This window comes from Mizuhopecten yessoensis, unplaced genomic scaffold (genome assembly GCF_002113885.1).
Source record: "Mizuhopecten yessoensis strain PY_sf001 unplaced genomic scaffold, ASM211388v2 scaffold8657, whole genome shotgun sequence".
Taxonomy (NCBI): Eukaryota; Metazoa; Mollusca; class Bivalvia; order Pectinida; family Pectinidae; genus Mizuhopecten; species Mizuhopecten yessoensis.
In genome coordinates this window covers 493,612-509,150 of record NW_018407656.1, presented here as the reverse complement: position 1 = coordinate 509,150, position 15,539 = coordinate 493,612, and the positions used below count along the sequence as shown (strand labels likewise).

Below are 15,539 nucleotides of genomic sequence, written 5' to 3'. Positions count from 1 at the left end.
ATGATACGTTTTTATAATACAATGATAGTTTGACACATTTACTAACACTATTTAAAAATGTAGATTTGATTTTATGACGCATCTTGATCGCCACTTTGAAAATGATCTAATTTTGATCTATAGATTCACTGTATATGACGTTCAGGAGATAAATGTACGGACTGAGATACTGGACTTGGTTATTTTAGAGCGACACTTGGTTTGATTATAACTCGGCCTAGTTATCAATATGGGGGGGGGGGGGGGGGACTTTACCGAAAATTGATCTAAACCCCTAATACGCCTTATATTAACCTTGACACACCAGGACAGAACTGCAACGAATTCCCAGGTCCCTGTGATTAATTCGTGGTATTAACAGTTTTTCCTCTTAACTGGCGATCGTTTTGGTGGAGAGAGAGAGGCAGAGGGAATGGGGGACAGAGTAGGTAATATCAAATGAGGCACAGGAGGGATGGGGGACAGAAAACACGCCTTTTTTGGCATTCATATAGACGCATCATCTTGTTCATCTTTGTATGATTGTTGGCGAACCGACATGTGGGTGATATATATATAAAGTATCAGATAATATAGATCTATCAGTCAAATGTTAACTAAATACACCCACGTGAATTGGACAAACCGAACTATTGATGTGTGAAATTGAATCAAGTGCAAAAAGGTTATAAACATGATATCATCAATATCTAGACTCTTTCTTTATGTTATGCTATACGCTGATGACACTATACTACTATCAGACACGGCAGAGGATTTGCAAATTCAACCTATGACATCTTAAAGTCAATATCAGCAAAACTAAAATCATGGTATTTGGTAGAAAAAGAATTCCTGATGGCCTTAATTTTACATACAACGGTACTGTTATAGGAATAGCTAAGGATTTTAAATATCTTGGGGGTTATTTTACTAAAACCGGTTTTACACAGTTTAATATCAAGCAACTGTATGGTAAAGGTTTAAAAGCAAAGTATGGTGCTATTTCCAAATGTAGGGATCATAATTTGTCAATAGATTGTCAACTTGATATATTTGACAAAGCCATCAAACCTATTGTTTTATATGGATGTGAAGTTTGGGGTTTCTGTAACTATAAACTTATCGAACGTTTACATTTAAAATTTTGCAAACACATACTTAATGTTAAAACGTCTACACCGAACTTTATGATATACGGAGAACTTGGAAGGTTTCCGCTAGATATTAATGTCAAAGTAAGAATGGTCGGATTTTGGGCTGAATTGACAAAAAACAACCAGAATAAATTAAGTAATAAACTGTTAGCAATTTTATCAAATTATGAATCATCATGGCTGAAATATGTGAAAAGTATTTTTGAAGAATGCAGTCTGATACATATATTTGATAGTCAAGAGTTTCGAAGTATGCATTGGCTAAAAAGTACCATATTTTATAAACTAAAAGGAAAATTTAAATCAAACTGGAGAAAGGAAAACTCCGAAAGGAACCAATTATAGAATATATAAGTACGAACTTTGTTTAGAAAAGTACTTACTAGAACTCCCTCCGAAACTAACCAAATCGTATTGTAAGTTTAGAACATGTTATACTAAGTTACCAATTGAAAGTGGTAGGTGGTTCAATATACCACGTGAAAATAGATTGGGTAGTTTATGTTATTTAAGAGAAATTGGCGACGAATTTCATTATCTGTTTACATGTACACATCAACCAATTTTCAATAGTAGGCGAAAACATATGTACAGATAGTATTATGAAAGACCAAACACATTTAAATATCATACATTATTCAATTATGTAACACAACATGAATTGACATCATTGGCTAAATGAATTACCCATATTAATGACATAATTAATTAACAATACTAATGTCCATCTTGTTCCACCATGTATTATTGCCACCCATGTGTATATATGTATTCTCTACACTGTATTGTTTATGAGAATAAAACAATTGTCATTGTCATTATAATATAGGTGTTAGTTTTTGTTTTTGTAGTGTTTGATGACGGTATGAGTACAAATCCTCCGTTCCATGGGCTCTAAACTTGGGGTTAAACCGGTTATGCCGAGAATTATTCAACCTGTGAAGCAGACTTTATCCTCTTACATAGAGAAACTTTCCCTTTAAACCATTGTATATATATTGTATATTTAAACTCCTCCGAGATAACCAACGGCGCCATCGATGTATATGTATCGGAAGTTTAAAAAAGTATATAAGTACAAATTAATAAATCATAATAAAAGTCTGCATATCCTAAATTACATTGCCGTTGTCTGTAGATGACTTTCTTTTCCTGTTTTCACAGAGAAAAGCCGGGAAAAACTGTAAGGTAACGACCACCTGTTGTAGCATTAGGGTGAACTATGTGATTTGATAATGGGAAATTGTAATAGAGAAATAGACCCATTTACAATATATACAACGTACACAATCTATATGTAATGTTAGATAGAAAGAGAATGCCTCCCTCGTGAGTCTTAAGTAAAACATTCGGACGTGCTTTGAGTCTTATCCCAATATATGATTCCTCGGAGGGGAATAATCTACCAATTCCTTTATATTATGAAGGATCATATAACACAACACGACAATAAAGCCTACACAAATCGGAGGGGGGAAAAGGTGATTATTTTGACCGGGCGAAAACATTTGGTAAAAAAATAATGAAAAAAAACAACTAATTCCGAGCATCACTGCGGTAACGATCGAGGTAAGCAGATAAACAACTCCGGAAGTACGACAGCCCATTACATAATAACCCCTCAATATGGTGTTATCTAATTTTTCAGCTGAAAGACACGTTCTGTCCAGAATACAAAATACTTGACACGCATAAAGAGTTTTCTTTTGGAACTGAACATTTTGTTCACCTAATACCAAAAGAAGGTCAAGCATTGCTGTAAGAATAAAAAGAAAACTGAGGTCAACTTTCGAGCATCCTCGAAATTAAGGAGGTCCTCACACATACCTTCTATGCGTCGTGAGCGGAACCCTTATAGAACCCTCTTATCTTTTCTAAAAAAAAAAACAACGACAATTATGCCCGATGTATCTTTGTGACCCTCTGGGTTCAGACGAAACTCGGATTAATTTGCATCGCCCCTATAATTTTCTGACAAAAATAGGACCGGTTCCCTCTCGATGGCCAAGTTGTTAAGGTGCTTGACGTTCTGCTACCACTAGCCCTACAACACTGGGTCGCGGGTTCGAGACTTACGTGGGGCAGTCGCCAGGTTCTGGCCGTAGGTCGGTGTTTTTTCTCCGGGAACTCTGGCTTTCGTCCTCCACCAAAACCTGGCACGTCCTTAATGACCATAGTTGTTAATAGGACGTAAAACACAAACGAACAAACAAACAAACAAACAAAATGAAGAGCGTTGAAACAGCGCGTATACGTCGTGTGCCTAGCGTGTGGCTCTGGTGACCATCTTATTGATCGGGCTGTATTTGTTTTAAGGTAAACCATTTAGTGTACGGAATACATGTTATATATTCTTTACCCTACGGGGATGGTATTTACTCTTGATACTTTGATGACAAGTAAGAAGGCGGATTGGGGGCGGATCGAGGGAGGGAGGGGGCGAGAGTTAATATCTATGTAATACCGCTGAATCCACTGTAAACACAGGACGCTTACATCGTGCGCGCGATTAATTACGGTATGGCCCTGACATTTAGCCACGTTCCTCTGTTGGCATAAAAAGATCTTATCTGTTGGCATAAAAGATCATATCTGTACGCATAAAAAGATCATATCTGTTGGCTAAAAAAAAACCTGGTGTTTCTGTGTTCTAAACAGCACACGTTTATAAATTGGGGTTAAATTAAATTCAAATTGCCTTAGTTGTGCACGCATGTTAAGAGATCACATAAGAAATACACTAAAACAATATTCCGAGGTATATTAACCCATTAAATTTTATCAAGTATTACAAGCAAAACTTTGCTCTCGTCAGTCAACTGACATTTCATATTAAGATATTCTATCCATGAAAACTAAGGGATACAATATGCGTATCAGTTTGAACGTTTAGTAGTCAGTAGTCTGTTGGTATAATAATTGTACCTTCGCGTGTCCTTGGGATGCAATGATTATTTATCAAAGTACCTTCAGATAATATACCTTCATCCGCGTTAAGTGTACGCTATGGACGCCCATAGTGCGGAACGCTCCAGTTGTGTTAGGTTGGAACTAGTCTGTCAGCGCGCTCCAGAATTCGTTCCCGCATTTTTCTTAATTTAACATTAACGACGGATAGTATCGGCACAACTGGAACTTTCTGGTAATTGAACGCGCCGTTTATCTTAATTCATGTACCTTACCGATACGACACCTTTATCCAAGAACCCTGAAAATATTACGTCGACATCCACGTAACCTAGGTGATAAAGATATTTCCCTTAAGGACGATACACATCCCGGATATTGGACGGAGGATAATGGAAATTGTATACCTGCTGTGTGTCGCGTTTCCTGGTTCCACGCGACGGCAGGAAGTGTCTGGAATATATAGCACACGTACTTCATCAATTACATGTAAAAGTTAATGTTGATATTCCCCTGTTTTCGGCCTACATAGCCAGCATGTGGTCTTTGATGAAGACGAAGTCCAGTTTAGGTTTTCCCCAAAAAGAGCAAAAGGTTCGACGCTCATCGGGGACCGATTTTTTTGTTTGTTATTTTTGTTTAGTTTTTTAATTTATTTCATGCCTTGACAAGTGCGGGCTTACGCACACGCCGACCCTGACACTATATCGATACCAGTAAACCTCGTTATAATGCCGCACTCGTCAGGAGGACTTTTAGCGTTATAAAGAGGTTTTACGGTAAACTGGGGGAAACGTATAAATAAATGCTTACGGAAAAGTGAAAACGTGACCTTAAAATATGTTGGCATCAAACAATTTGGCAAATGTAATGAGGGGCATTATAAAGAGGTGTTTCTGTAAATCCTTAAATTTCGCGCCAAATCTGATATTACAAGTTTTATTTTGCTTTCCATGACATCGCTGTAGTTCTAGGCAAAACATTTGATGATCAACAATTTTAAAGATGACATTTGAACCCTGATATCTGCCTGATAATCTTTACAATGTGCTTCATAAGCCAAAAAAGGCTAACCATGCTGTTTATGACGACTTTTTTTACTTTTGCAGCCGATGGGCCGTTTGGCAATTCAAACGAAACATGTAATTTCCTGAAGAAAAAGTTTTCAATAATGGTTCATTTCAAAACAACATATTATTTCTTTTTATTCAAAGAAAACAGATGTATTTTTTTAAACTGTCACCACAATCGGGTCCAGAAAGTAGTGTTCATTGATCATTCCGTAATTCGACAACCAATTAACCACTTAATATGATGCAATACAAACATCCCCGGTTAGACATCAGTTCATATAGAAACAAGGTCAACGCCGAAAGCATGATCGCGTAACGCTGTTTTACACTTCCGGTGGAAGCGTTTTCATTTACCGCCCGCCAGCAGCAGTGTGACACCGGTTGAGCAGGTAACACAAAATTCTCGCAAAAAAAGGCCATTGGTATGCATTTGGAACACAATAATCCCGATGCGCTTGTAGGTATTTACATGTATATAATTCATTTGTACTTTTTGACATTATTTATATGGCAGGTTATCAAATTAGCACGAAGTTCTGTCAAGACCTGTTGGTAATTTCCTAGTGTATTGTATTTACATTGCCTATTAAGTGAAGGAAATAGAAGGCAATAGAGTCGACGGCGATCTTTCAGCTAAATAAACACATACCTACAGTTTAAATAACAAGGGGTTAATAAGTGTCGCTCGCACTCCTAACAGAAATGAGAATTCATCCTGTCGGCAGGAAGTCATATAGACGGATACGTCATCACTGGTCTTAATTCATGCTGGTAGGGATTACCCGTCTACGTCATCAGGACATTGACGCTGCTACAGTTGTGGGTCACGTCCGTACTGGACTTACAGAGTGACCAATCGGTAGTAATATATGAATTCTCCTCTTAACCATATAAGGAAGTTTGTTAAATATGGAAAGAAATGCACCACATCATCAACATACAAAGACAAAATCAGAAGTGAAAGTCTTTTTAAAATATCAGCGCCAGGAACTAAAGAAACAAAAATGTCGGGCGAATTCGATGCATTTTCTGAAGGAAAATCAAACAGCAATGCAAAAGCCAAAATATTGATTTCGAACGTTTAATCAAACAATCAGTTGTACAAGTTTGCAGACAATCGGGAACCATTGGCACTTTCCGTAAACGAGAAAACGTTTACGGAAAGTGCCGACGGTTCCCGATTGTCTGCAAACTTGTATAATTGATTGATTCAAATAGTTTTGTCGTTTATGGAAAGTGCCGATGGTTACCGATTGGTTCGCAATATCTATAAACTTCATTTATTTTAAACAATTAGGAAACAAGTTATTTCAACCTATATTAATCACTCTTGTTGGCCCGAATGTTGGCGCGCATTCGCGTGTGAGAGGAAACCGGAGTACCCGAAAAAACCCACGTTGTCTAAAATGACAAAACATATTTAACTCATTCAAATTACACACATGTGCATACTTTATTTTTTATTTTTGATGGCAGTTGAAACTTTTTCACAATCGAGAACGGCTTAGAGGACAATCATGGAACACGGAAGGTATTGGTGAATTGCAATCGTGAACCTTAAAACCAAGTGTATGCCGAGTGTCATTATATTGAGGTATTTACCAGTTTTGAGGGTTTAAAAAGAACTGTCAAACCTTTCATTAAAAAAGGTACAAATGTATATCTCTAAACTTGTAAAATTATGTATTCCCGTTTGGATAACAGATATCTGACACAGCAAAGATTGAATAACTCAATTATTGTGTCTTTCGTACACAGAAAAGGGGAAAAAACATAAGAAATGACCAGTACAACACCATAAAGCGAATTATTGCTTCATGTCATGTATTTGGGTCGTATAAACGGGGAAGATAATGGAAAAACAATTCATCTTAATACGATCACGTGACTCCTGACCTCGTGTTCGCAATTGACCTCCGCGTGCTGTCGATTGCTGGTTGTACGGTTTTCGAAATCAATCACCGTTATCTAGAGAGCTGTCCTTTAACATGTTACACAGATAAGATATTTTGAACCACAGAGCCAGACACATCGATACAGGCCTAATGGGGGTAGGGGATATTCTTTTCGTATCAACACAGTCTCGGATTTGATTTTGATAGTCACGTGATTCTCGCTAAAACGTTTGTTACCGTTACAAATTCCGGAAGGTTCCATACACAGTTTTTTATGAAAAGTCGGCAAATGCATGTATATTATCCAAATAGTGTCATTTTTCATTCTGATCAAATAAATTTGTACTCATATATTGTTCGCCGTTATACAGAGGAGTAGCTAGCCCTTCTATGGAGCGGATTAATTAAGGAGCGGGTCTCGGGCAGGGTCTTGGTATCTACCTGCCTCTTAATGTCACAGTCCTGGTGTAACAATATGACACTCAGGAGAGACGTCACCAGCAAAATCCGTTCAGAATAAGCGAACTCCGGATAAACGACGGCGTACACAATGATACATACAGAACTTGAACTTACTACATCGGGTGCAAGCACGTCAATGTGTTGTAAGGAGAGGTAATTTTGTCAGAGTAAAATGCGATGGTATAGCGCTACATGTACGTCATCATGTGTCAACACTACGAGATCATTAGTCCCCTCAACAAAAGGCAATACACGTTTTAGTAAATGCCTGGCAACTGATGAGAGCACCTCTAGCGGCGAAAATAGTCAAAGATCATTACAGTGTTTGGATTAGAAAATATAACGAACAAGACGGATCCCTTTGGTCGGCATGAGTAAAATTAGGTCATTGGCCTATATGTCACTTAACTGTAGCTGACCCGACCCTCTCATACGCAGACGTTGACACGACTATGCTACAGTAGTTTCCAGGAAGTCCGAGGTATGTCCCCGGGGGTCTCATTGCGGAAATAAGACGCTGCCCAGGCTTCTGGAATCTCTATGGGAAATCAATTATAGAAACCTTAGGAAGACTTATGAACCTCTGAAAAAGACGATGATATCTTCATGTTAACTATTCCCAAGCTTCGAAATGTGACGACATGTATTCAGAAAGTTAATTTTATGATGGACATAATTACTTTCAAGAATCTGGTCAACCTTTTGGTCAAATGTGAGTTTTGAAATAAATTTAACGATCGATATTCTGCTTCTCGCCGATTCCTTTAATTGATCGTTTTATATCCATGGAGTCGGCCGCTGGGTATAGTACTAATGGAGAACCTTGTTAATTCACAAGCTCAGTTAAAACTCCCTCTGGCTAGGCTCGAATTTCGAACTGGTATGCCTAAAATGATACTTTTATTGCATTTAACCTTATAAATGTCAGAAAAACAAACATAACATGCTAATTTATAACTCCTCTCCATGGGCCATTTTTTTCTCATTCATTTCCTGATTATGATAAAATCACAACTGTTTCTTATTTGAACTGCTCTTGAATAGCTTCAAAACTTTAGGGAAAACAATGAGGTGTACCTTTGCTCGAAACATTTAACATCGAACACTGTATCCTGTCAAAGCGGGTTACCTCCCCCTTTTATCTCCGCAAAATTCGCATTTCTATTAATCCTCGCAAGAAACTGGGTATTTAAGAAGATATGCTATCCATGTGTTTTTTTCAAGTTATCGTCCATTAAATTTGCATGATATCATAATTCGGATAACCTATTATGTTTTTTTAGTATTGGTGATATATACCACATAATTAGTAATAATTACCTTGTGTCTGAATGTCGCCCGAGTTTCCTCTGGCCCTGACACCAGACTTAGACATTTTGACAGATACGTATCTGGTGTGGGCACCAGACCTATTGCACATTTGCATTGATGTACCATATTCCTGGTAAATTCTACATGTATCCGTCACATCGGAATACACAATGAATAACGTTTTCATGCCGTAACTCAAGATAAGTTTAATGACACCCGTGTACCATACCGCTCATTATTTTCACTTTGTATTGACGAGAGGACTATATAAAGTTGAAGTAACTTGTTGTTCAATCCCTTTGTATCTTTGTACAATAAAGTATGTTTAAATTAAACCATACTAATTGAAAAATATGTTTAATATCTGCATTCGCCCTATCACATGATGCTTATATCCGAAGACCTTGTAACACTCGTGTGTCCAAGAGCAGGAATAAAACTCCTGATATCTTGAAATCTTGTTACAATTCCGGTGACGGACGACATAGAAGTAGATACATGTAAGGAATCGTTACTGTATTTGAGGTCATAAAATGTTTAAAACTTAAATGCTTTGGAAACAACAGAGAACCCTGGCACCAAAATGCGTACTTGAAGTTCAATAATCTTGTTTATGTCAGAGCTCTTCGCGGGAGGAATTATCGCTTACCTGCTATTCTTGGACATAAAGTTCACAGAAAATGTCATCAAGTCATGCAATACTTAAAAGACGTTCAGCATTTTTGTAGCGTTCCTGTGAAACTCTCCAAATGCATTTTGCGTTTTATGAGTAGAAGAAAGGCCGGAAGAATGGACCCAAAGGCATCAAATGTGAAGTTTGCAGTAATTCACAGAAGATGAAAAAACACACGGCAAATTCTACAGGAGATGATACGCAAAAGCAGGCAAAACAAACTGTGCGCTGACGGAAAGGGCAAAATTGTATGCAGGACCATCGTCACAGGGTTTACAGTTAAAAACGTGTGCTAAATTTAGATGCAAGGCAAAAAAAGATGGTGATGACACCGCCTGACCAGACGATCGACAAACCTCGAAAGACGTATAGCTACCTATAACTTAGTTGTGTGATACGGTCTGCTGCGTCATCAAGTTTCTACTGAAATTAGATGACGTCAGCAGCAGACCGCATCACACAACTTTACTTTGAAATTTACATATTGTTGACACATGCAGCTTGATTTCAAAGTAAATTTTGAATTTAAGATTATTTTTAGTGACTATCTTCGATCATGGTAGCATTGATAACAGTTTCAATTCGAAAAGATATGTTGTTCAGTATACTATACTGGGGAATCTAATAACGTATGTCATTATATACAGGTAAGGGTAAATAAAATACAGGGACCTGAGAAGGTTGAAGACCCTTTCTGACATTCAAAACAAGAATGATTGTTTGATAGTTCAACCTATTTTCTTAAGCAGAAGTCCGACTACGAACTTATATATCACCACTTGCCGGCAATATCAACAACATCCAAAAGGGAGACTTTTATATGTAAATGTATTTTGTTTGGGATGGGACGTATGTTTTGAAAACTCGAAAGCTAAACTACAAATAACGATCATTATATATTTAAGGTACAGTACAGAAAAAGCTATCGAGTACATTTTTTTCGTTGGGTTCGTGTACCTGAAAATAGCAATACACGTAACAAACAATATCTGTCCTACCTTATGTTGTTGTCGCCTCACAGGTAGAAATCACAACAATACATACCTATGTACAAGTACGTATTTACAAAGGCGTTGATACGAGAGAGCTTTTACATCAGCTACTGGCCCGCGAACAGCTGTGTCTTTTCACCCCAAAGTTTCGTTAGGTTTACGTTACTAAAATAATTTCGATAGGTGTTTAAAAAACAACATTCTTCATATTAAAATATGATCGCATTGATTTCAAAAGTTAACATTTTACATAACTTTAAAATNGGGAGGGGGGAGGGGTGGCGGAGGAATTGAGAAACTACAGACTCTTTTCACACACACAAACGTAAAACAACAAGAAAATAGTTCAAAATATTTAATGTAAAAAGCTGACAATGCTACGTGTACCTACAGGTCGTACAAAATACGTACTAAGTAGGGAAGAAAGGACGTTGGCCACGGGGAACATTTTTTTGTGATATTCATCCTGAATTTTAAACGGATAAATTGTTATTCGGTATACTGACATGAATTACAAATAAACGAAGTCGTCGTATTCACCTAACGGGAACGGGCGCTGAGATAAGCTGAATACGTCATCAAGAAGAACTCCAGAAATCCATGTCAGCTTACAAATCAATTTCACACTGAAAACTTACGCAGGCAGATCAATTGCATCTTCTGTGATTTATTTACACCCATGTTTACAAATCCTTTCGAACAATTTGCGTTAAAAATGTAGTATTATAGCTTTACTACATTTATAATTTTGTGTTTAGCTGGACAACATTTTCAACGAGTCAAGCATACCATGTTTTCCATCGCCGGATTCGTTCTGTATGAAATAGATCCGTGAGTTTAAGCTCCGATAACGATTGTGTATGGGTAGTATAAAGAACTTAGTACACAAATATATATTTGAAAAGTTCGAAAACACTTCTGTTGATTAGTTAAGACGTGTATCGTACAATACCTATCTGTGTATGGACAGTTAAGCCGTGTATCCCTCTATAACAGTAGTCTGTGTATGGACAGTTACGCTGTGTATCCCTCTATAACAGTAGTCTGGGTATGGACAGTTAAGCTGTGTATCCCTCTATAACAGTAGTCTGTGTACGGACAGTTTAGCTGTGTATCCCTCTATAACAGTAGTCTGTGTATGGACAGTTAAGCCGTGTATCCCTCTATAACAGGAGTCTGTGTATAAACAGTTAAGATGTGTATCCCTCTATAACAGTAGTCTGGGTATGGACAGGTAAGCCGTGTATCCCTCTATAACAGTAGTCTGTGCATGGACAGTTAAGCTGTGTATCCCTCTACAACAGTAGTCTGTGTATGGACAGTTAATTATGCCGTGTATCCCTCTATAACAGTAGTCTGTGCATGGATAGTTAAGCTGTGTATCCCTCTATAACAGGAGTCTGTGTATGGACAGTTAAGCCGTGTATCCCTCTATAACAGGAGTCTGTGTATGGACAGTTAAGCCGTGTATCACTCTATAACAGTAGTCTGTGTATGGCCAGTAAAACTGTGTATCCCTCTATAAAAGTAGTCTGTGTATGGACAGTTTAGCTGTGTATCCCTCTATAGCAGTAGTCTGTGTATGGACAGTTAAGCTGTTTATCCCTCTATAACAGTAGTCTGTGTATGGTCAGTTAAGCCGTGTATCCCTCTATAACAATAGTCTGTGTATGGACAGTTAAGCTGTGTATCCCGCTATAACAGTAGTCTGTGTATGGACAGTAAAGCTGTGTATCCCTCTATAAAAGGAGTCTGTGTATGGACAGTTAAGCTGTGGATCCCTCGATAACAGTAGTCTGTGTATGGACAGTTAATTATGCGGTGTATCCCTCTATAACAGTAGTCTGTGCATGGATAGTTAAGCTGTGAATCCCTCTATAACAGTAGTCTGTGTATTGTGTATGGACAGTTAAGCTGTGTATCCCGCTATAACAGTAGTCTCTGTATGGACAGTTAAGCTGTGTATCCCGCTATAACAGTAGTCTGTGTATGGACAGGTAAGGTGTGGATCCCTCTATAACAGTAGTCTGGGTATGAACAGTTAAGCTGTGTATCCCTCTATAACAGTAGTCTGTGTATAAACAGTTAAGATGTGTATCCCTCTATAACAGTAGTCTGTGTATGGACAGTTAAGCTGTGTATCCCTCTATAACAGTAGTCTGTGTATGGACAGTTAAGCTGTGTATCCCTCTATAACAGTAGTCTGTGTATGGACAGTTAAGCTGTGTATCCCTCTATAACAGTAGTCTGTGTATGGACAGTTAAGCTGTGTATCCCTCTATAACAGTAGTCTGTGTATGGACAGTTAAGCTGTGTATCCCTCTATAACAGTAGTCTGTGTATGGACAGTTAAGCTGTGTATCCCTCTATAACAGTAGTCTGTGTATGGACAGTTAAGCTGTGTATCCCTCTATAACAGTAGTCTGTGTATGGACAGTTAAGCTGTGTATCCCTCTATAACAGTAGTCTGTGTATGGACAGTTAAGCTGTGTATCCCTCTATAACAGTAGTCTGTGTATGGACAGTTAAGCTGTGTATCCCTCTATAACAGTAGTCTGTGTATGGACAGTTAAGCTGTGTATCCCTCTATAACAGTAGTCTGTGTATGGACAGTTAAGCTGTGTATCCCTCTATAACAGTAGTCTGTGTATGGACAGTTAAGCTGTGTATCCCTCTATAACAGTAGTCTGTGTATGGACAGTTAAGCTGTGTATCCCTCTATAACAGTAGTCTGTGTATGGACAGTTAAGCTGTGTATCCCTCTATAACAGTAGTCTGTGTATGGACAGTTAAGCTGTGTATCCCTCTATAACAGTAGTCTGTGTATGGACAGTTAAGCTGTGTATCCCTCTATAACAGTAGTCTGTGTATGGACAGTTAAGCTGTGTATCCCTCTATAACAGTAGTCTGTGTATGGACAGTTAAGCTGTGTATCCCTCTATAACAGTAGTCTGTGTATGGACAGTTAAGCCGTGTATCCCTTTATAACAGTAGTCTGTGTATGGACAGGTAAGCCGTGTATCCCTCTATAACAGTAGTCTGTGTATGGACAGTTAAGTTGTGTATCCCTCTAAAACAGTAGTCTGTGTATGGACAGGTAAGCTGTGTATCCCTCTATAAAAGTAGTCTGTGTATGGACAGTTAAGTTGTGTATCCCTCTAAAACAGTAGTCTGTGTATGGACAGTTAATCTGTGTATCCCTCTATAACAGTAGTCTGTGTATGGACAGTTACGCTGTGTATCCCTCTATAACAGTAGTCTGTGTATGGAGAGTTAAGCCGTGTATCCCTTTATAACAGTAGTCTGTGTATGGACAGGTAAGCCGTGGATCCCTCTATAACAGTAGTCTGTGTATGGACAGGTAAGCCGTGTGTCCCTCTATAACAGTAGTCTGTGTATGGACAGTTAAGCCTTGTATCCCTTTATCACAGTAGTCTGTGTATGGACAGTTAAGCCGTGTAGCCCTTTATAACAGTAGTCTGTGTATGGACAGGTAAGCCGTGTGTCCCTCTATAACAGTAGTCTGTGTATGGACAGTTAAGCTTTGTATCCCTCTATAACAGTAGTCTGTGTATGGAGAGTTAAGCCGTGTATCCCTTTATAACAGTAGTCTGTGTATGGACAGTTAAGCCTTGTATCCCTTTATCACAGTAGTCTGTGTATGGACAGTTAAGCCGTGTATCCCTCTATAACAGTAGTCTGTGTACGGACAGTTTNGTTACGCTGTGTATCCCTCTATAACAGTAGTCTGTGTATGGACAGTTAAGCCGTGTATCCCTCTATAACAGTAGTCTGTGTATGGACAGTTAAGCTGTGTATCCCTCTATAAAAGTAGTCTGTGTATGATACGTAAGTATTATGTAGCATCGGTATAATGGTTACACCGAAAGCATTTCATATTAAAAGTTGACGATTTTAAAATGCATTATATATGCTGTCATGCAGACTGAAAACATGAATACAGTTTAAAAGTTAAAAAAAAATACATATAATACTTTTGAACAATATATCAGGAGTACGCAGAATGCAGAAAAAATGATATTACATTATGTCAAGAAATTGATCATGATAAATACACAATATCGTTTATACGTGATTGTACGATGTTCCATGAAAAATCTTAAAATGTTCAGACGTCATGTCAGGGGCACGATAACAGTAAAGATGGAGACGGACGGATGAGCGATAGAGAAATAATAACAATAACAAAAAAAAATAAACAAAAAAATAAAAAAAAATAATGATAATAATCAAGGGAGAGGAGGGGCTGATACTATCTAATTTAGCATTAGGTTCATTTTTCATTCGAGACGCGACTTCAATCTGCCACTCCCAATGTATGTCCACTCACAGGATCCATTTTTGTTCGTATGAAGATATATCTTTCATATGACAAACGCAATAAACCGGAATTCAATAAACCGATCTTATATTATCCGAAATCAAGTAAGCCGTGTTCGGATTATTCGGAATACAATAGGCCCGAACTAATTAACAGATAGCCCATCTGCCGAAAATTGTTTTTAAATTACTAATAAATACAATTGCGTGAGTTTGGCAGAATTTAAATATAAGTTTTGCAAAGAACATATGATTCCTTGTTAAAACAATCGTTTTTAATTAAATAATCACCACCTACCTTTTAGTATGGTCAGTAAGCTTCACATCATCCTTCCGTGGATATCAGCCCGTCGTCATGGAGATCGTTTTAACTGGGCTTATAGTAGATAACCAAAAGATTTCACATGACTTTGGATGGAACTCCACGATGGCTAGGAAAACGGGTAATGGACGTGTTCTGTGTAGGCTTCTAGAGTGTTCAGCAGCAGCAACCTCTAACGAGATGGCGTTGGCAGCACCATCGAGAGTCTTGTCATACGGTACGGCTTATCTAATATTTCGCGCGAAGTCGGCCGGTACAGCGTGTTGTCAAAATGTCAATACTTAACACACACCGTACTGAAATTGTCGCCGTACAGGAATGATTGTATCATTTCAACCGCAGCACACTTATCGGGGTATAAGGTGTAATATTTCTAAGTCTTGGTCGATATTCTGCAAATTCCCTTGTCCAATGTGTAGAATAGTCC

The 15,539-nt window shown here is 38.0% G+C and overlaps 1 protein-coding gene across 3 annotated transcripts in view; it reads right to left on the bottom strand.

Annotated features, from left to right (window-relative positions):
• The window catches only part of LOC110456323 (kinase suppressor of Ras 2-like), a 48,640-nt gene extending 33,330 nt beyond the window's left edge, over positions 1-15,310 (bottom strand). Inside the window, exon 1 of one of the 3 annotated variants that reach the window (XM_021506999.1) lies at positions 15,089-15,310. The gene's annotated coding sequence lies outside the window, so the exon portion shown is untranslated. Of the gene's footprint in view, positions 1-10,455; positions 10,586-15,088 lie in introns of those variants that run through there. The other 2 variants (XM_021506997.1, XM_021506998.1) reach the window with 2 other exon arrangements.
• Positions 15,311-15,539: the final 229 nt, after the last annotated feature.